At 48.6% G+C, this 5,592-nt stretch overlaps 1 protein-coding gene across 1 annotated transcript in view; it reads left to right on the plus strand.

The window, feature by feature from the left end:
• Positions 1–4,902: 4,902 nt before the first annotated feature.
• Positions 4,903–5,592, plus strand: part of LOC108800927 (coiled-coil domain-containing protein 92-like) — a 16,583-nt gene continuing 15,893 nt past the window's right edge. Inside the window, exon 1 of the mRNA XM_018572911.1 lies at positions 4,903–4,988. The gene's annotated coding sequence lies outside the window, so the exon portion shown is untranslated. The remainder of the gene's footprint in view (positions 4,989–5,592) is intronic.

The raw sequence follows: 5,592 nt of genomic DNA on the forward strand, positions 1-5,592 counted from the left end.
TATCAGGAAATCAGGAGGCGGATCATGACCTGTTGCCTGGCTTCCTGATTGCCTGTGAAGCCGGGGGTTCTAGCGAAAGAGCACCGGCTTCACTTGCCCAGGCTGCCTGGCTTCCTGACCAATAAGGAAGCTGGGTGTTGAGTCATGAGGTGCCACCTTGCTTTCTGATTGATCAAGAAGCCAGGCTGCCTAGCAACAAGTGAAGCCGGCTTCCTAGCCAATCAGGAAGCTGGGCGTCACTTGTTACTAGGCAGCCTGCCTCCTAACCGATCAGGAAGTCAGGCTGCACGTAATGACCTGATTGTCTAGGAATACGGCTTCACTTAGGCCGCCAGGCTTCCTGACCAATCAGGGTGGCGGGTCATGACTTGCGTCCTGGCTTCCTTATTGGTCAAGAAAACATGAAGCCGGCTCCCTAGCCAATCAGGAAGTAATGAACTGCCTCCCTGATTGGCTAGGAATATGTTCCAAGGCAGCCTTGCTTTCTAACCAATCAGAAAGCGGGGAGGCAGGTCATTACGTGCAGCCTGACTTCCTGATCGGTTCGGAAGCCAGGCTGCCTAGCAACAAGTGAAGCCGGATTCCTAGCCAATCAGGAAGCCAGAAGGTGGGTCATAACCCACTGCCCAGCTCCCTGATCGTAAAGTAAACCGGCTCAATGCTCCCTTGGCACTTGCAGCCAGAGGGAGATCTCCCTCTGCCTGGAAGTTCTGGTATCGGAACATTTGGGCGAGAACGAGTACTCGCCAAAATACTCAGTATCGGTGCATCCCTAGTTATAACCGCGTCAGCTTTTTATTTTACCATTTGTATACCATTCAGAATTATCTTTGCTTCCTGTTCGATAGCCACAACAGGAAGTGAGGGAAATCCCTGGGAGGTCAGCAGGGTCAATGAGACTATTGCCCCTAATGAAAGATTTCCCACCTTTTCCTGTTCTGGTGACCAAAGTTTTGGATTTTCCTTTCAGCGTCGGTGATAAAGATCCCCAGAACAAATAGAGGGCGAACCTCCCTAATGGGGACACAGACAGCAATAAAAACATGACCGATTAGCCTAAACCCTCTACACTCTATCCAACACTAAATAAATTGAGGGGGATTTATGAAAACAAATCTGGAGCAGTTGCCCATGGCAACCAGGGAAAAAAGAAGACATGTGTATTCATAGTTGACTCTTGATTTGCTTTATGTATTTCTTCCAGATCTGTGCAGGTAATCTAATGTAAGAATGTGTCCTTTGCAGGAGCTTTCTGTGTTAAAGACTGCCCACTGCTGGTCTTTTTCCTTGTGCAATGTGACCTGGTCTTGTATCCACCCCCCTCCAGTAGTTTCCTGCAGGCAGACTGTTATAGGAGGACCTGCTGGGCCCCTCTTACAGCTCTGCTCTCTGTACTGGCCATGTACAGTGCAGTGATGACGCTGCTGCTGCTCCTTTAAAAAGGAGAACTATGGGGGGGGGGGGGGGGGCTGTTCACGATCCTGTCACCGCTCTCTGCCGTGAAAGGGGGAGGGGCTGGATTCCACTCTCCCCAGCGCTGACTGGCGGAAAGAATGGGGGAGGGTACAGCTGGCTCTGCCTCTAGATAGGCAGAGCCAGCTGTCACTCATGCAGCTGGGCGGATCCAGACATAATTGTCGGCATCCGCTCCAGCGTCTCAGTATACCGCGAGCTGTAGCTCCCTATATACTGAGCTTAGGGTAACGGGAGGACGCTAGTTTGTGTCCTCCCGTTACCCTAAGGAGAACTATGGGGAAAAGCCCTGACCTCCTAGTTCTCCTTTAACAAGGTAATAGGAAGGTTTGCAAAAAATAAAATTGGTGCTCACAAAGTGGATCTACAGGTGAAACTCGAATAATTAGAATATCGTGCAAAGTTCATTTATTTCACTAATGCAACTTATGCGGTGAAACTAATATATGAGAGAGACTCGTTACATGCAAAGCAAGATAATTCAAGCCGTGATTTGTCATCATTGTGATGATTATGGCTTACAGCTCATGAAAACCCCAAGAACCCCAAATCCACAATCTCAGAAAAGTAGATTATTACACGCAATCAATAAAACAAGGATTGTACATAGAACAATATCGGACCTCTGAAAAGTACAAGCATGCATATGTCCTCAGTACTTGGTTTGGGCCCCTTTTGCAGCACTTACTGCCATTACTTTTGCACGATATTCTAATTATTCGAGTTTCACCTGTATAACTTCTGTGGCTATTTAGGGAAAATATTTAGACTGAAATGGTGGTGCCTGGAGCTCAGCTTTAAGAATTAAACATCTGGCAATTGAATTTTATATAGGGTTGCCACCTGAGAGTCCCGGCCAGTCTGGGTTTTGAGTCCTTTATGTGCTGTTTCTGGGTTTTAGGCCAGCTGGAACCCAGACTGTGTAGGACAGGGGAAAAGAAAAGGTTGGCAACCCTTATTTTATATGAGGTCTTAAAATAATTTGAGAAGCTTTTGCATTTGAAATATGGCACTATTAACGTGAACTATGCTCATAGGTGTACGCACCGGGTGTGTCTGGACCCTAATCCCCCAAGCACAACACCAAAACTGATGCATGGGCCTGCTGAGGACCCTGGGCCGTGCAGCTGTTCCTTCCAGTCTTCCAGTTGGTCTGCTCCTGCAAGCCTGTGTCAGAACCACAGTGGAGCCCTCCCCCAGGGTTTATCAGCATGCACTTTTCTTTGACCTCAACAGCCCTTCTCTCTATTCACAGTCTAGACTGCATCATAAACTGGTAGAAGTCAAATCTACTGTCCCGGTAATCATTTTTCTGGGTAACCTGGCAGAAAATTGCACCATTTCAGGTAGCCATGCTACCTGCTTGGAATATACAATGCATCAGTCTATTGGTATCTGATACTGTGTTCCACTGTGGTTCAAGCCCAGAACGCACTGTATTGCATAGATCAAGCCGGGCAGAATTCTGGGGCAGGAGGGGGGCGTGTCGGTGCCATTCATGTCAATGGCACTGCAGACACACACACCCCGCCCGCACCGGGATAGTGCATGCAGCATTTTTTAAGATCACACTGCAGCAGAACGGAGGGCAGTCCTGTACCTCACGTTCTGTTGGGTGAGTATCTGCGTCGCCATTGACATGAATGTCGCCGACACACCCCCTCCCAACCCAGAACGCTGCCTGACTTGATCTATGTGATCCAGTGTGTTCTGGGCTTCAACAGCACCGGAAATAGTGTTAATAGGCTCTCAATGCCTCCAACATATTTGCCCAACTGCCCCAGTGATGGCATGCCCCTTGGCGTCCTGACATCCAATGCACTGTATTAGAAGTGATGACTTATGGGAGCGAGACTGAAGGGACTGGTCCAGGAGCCAGTGGGGATCACAGTTCAGGTGAGTATCTTATTTTAGCCCCCTAAACAAAATGAGCACTTACACCTTGCAGTGGGACTACCCTGTATTGCAAGGGTTAATATATTATATTACTGGGTTTTTTTCTATAATTCTCTGTAATAAAAACTTACACTAGTAATCTTTCTGGGGGGCTTGTTAGAGCTCCTATAGGTGTAACCTTCAGGTGTGTCATGTCCTGTGTCCAGCAGTGTACAGAGTAATGTGCAGGCAGCATTGTGAGCTGTAGGTACATACCAATGCAGATCGCTGGCGTGATTAGCATGTTCCTAGGTGTATTGATGTTTGTGACAGAGGTTGTGGGAGACACATATCACACATGGAGACCAAGAGTGGATTTTAGGACCAGGAGGTTCTTTATTAGGGGTTTGTCAACACTAGGATAGTAGCAATCTGGGCACAACAAAGAGCCAAAACAGCAAGGGACTGCATGGTCAGAGTCCAGGGGCACAGAGCAGGAATCCAGGCAAAGCAAAGGATAACAGCAACAAGGCACAGCAGGGGTAGAGTCCAGGGACAAAGGGCAACGATCCAGGCAAAACTAAGGAGGTAAAAGCAGTAGGGCACAGCACGGGTAGAGCCCAGGGGCACAGGGGCAGTAATCCAGGTACAACAAAAGAGGGTCACAACTCACACTTAAGGCCGCAGGTCACTCTGCAGAAAAATGCGGGATCCACATGGGATGGCAAGGCAGGAGTTAGTCTGTTGAGCCTCTTCGGTGGTTGAGCAGGATCAGGAGCGAAGGGTCTGAGGGTCCTGCATGCCCTGGCCGCAGTCAAAGACTACCAGGCAAGCTAGCAGGGCAAAAGGGAAGCTTGGTGTCCGGACAAACAATTCACAGCCAGCAAGGCACTACAAGTCCCAGAAGTCCTCAGAACACACACATATCCAGAACTAGGATGTCCCACCGGTCCTCATCTTCGAGTCTCTTTCCTACGAGACCCTCCAGACAAGAGCCTCTCGAGTATCATCACTGAACGCAAACTCAAGAGACTCCGACTCCTTTCTCTGAGCGTAAGGCCGTAAATATATCTTGTACCTGGGAGTTCAGCAATCGGAGATCGGAGCTCCAGGCGGCTATTGCCGAGGTGTTCGACTTTGTCCTGGTGCGGGATACAATACATCCTGAGCTTCCTGGTGCTGCGACGAGCTTCATCACTAAGACCCCCCCTGCATGGGCACAGGAATTCATGGATCAATTATGTAGATCAGCCGACTGATTACCATAAGGCCTTTCGAACAAATGTTCCTAAAAGGTTAATGTCCAAACATCTAATATTACAGATGTGAAGGGGTGCAGCGTGTGACTGCAGAGTGTATTTTTAGCCGTGTAGGGAGGGCAGTGCCTTCCTCCCAGCCCTCCCTTTCTCGTCATCAGTGTGCGGGGCATCGACTTGGAATATATGATCTATATCTTACACCCCCGGGTATGCGAAGGGCGTTTTCCTCCAGCGATCATTAGAGGACGAGGGCCGTACGATCGCCGTCCTGTGACAGTACATGCCCAGCGATGTCTGAATGGAAGCACAGCAGCGCTCTCTAATGAGCTGACCCGTCCTCATGTGGTGCTGAAATCTACACGGCGAGCTATCCGTATCGAGGTAATCATGCTTAGCACTAATGATCTGCCAGTGCAAGTTAACCCGTCCCTGCCTCTAGCTATGTTATCAATGAAAGTGAAGATATTTGGAGCCGCATTGCAGATGTCACCTATGTCCCCCCGGACTGGTGCTGTGCCTGTGCGTCCTACATTGCTCCGTCTGTACTTGCGTCTCTGCACAACTTCTCCACCGCTGAAGGATCTTTGTCTTTGCTAATGGCTACTGTCACAGCCTCCAGGCTTTTCTTTTGTTTCGGTGTGTTTTAAAGAGCATGCCATCAGAACAGGCAGCTCGGCTGGAGAAACAAGGTCAGCTTTTGTAGCTTTGAGAACTTGATATTTATTTTGGGTTTACAATGAAATAAGTTACTTGTGAAGAATACAAAAAGGGAGCCAAGCCCACTTGTTCACATGACCTAGAATGTGCTCTGGGTGGTATCCCGGGGTCCACTTACAACCTTTGTTCTACAGGAATGCAGAACTCCAGATTGTGTTGATAAAAGGTAACCTTACATTTTAGTTTCCTCATTTATATATGTTGGATGGGCAAAGCATTTGGTTTGAATGGATTTTCAATTAAAGCAGGGTGAGCTGACTGCCCCTCT

This window comes from Nanorana parkeri, unplaced genomic scaffold (genome assembly GCF_000935625.1).
Source record: "Nanorana parkeri isolate BGI_ZX_2015 unplaced genomic scaffold, ASM93562v1 scaffold2167, whole genome shotgun sequence".
NCBI lineage: Eukaryota > Metazoa > Chordata > Amphibia > Anura > Dicroglossidae > Nanorana > Nanorana parkeri.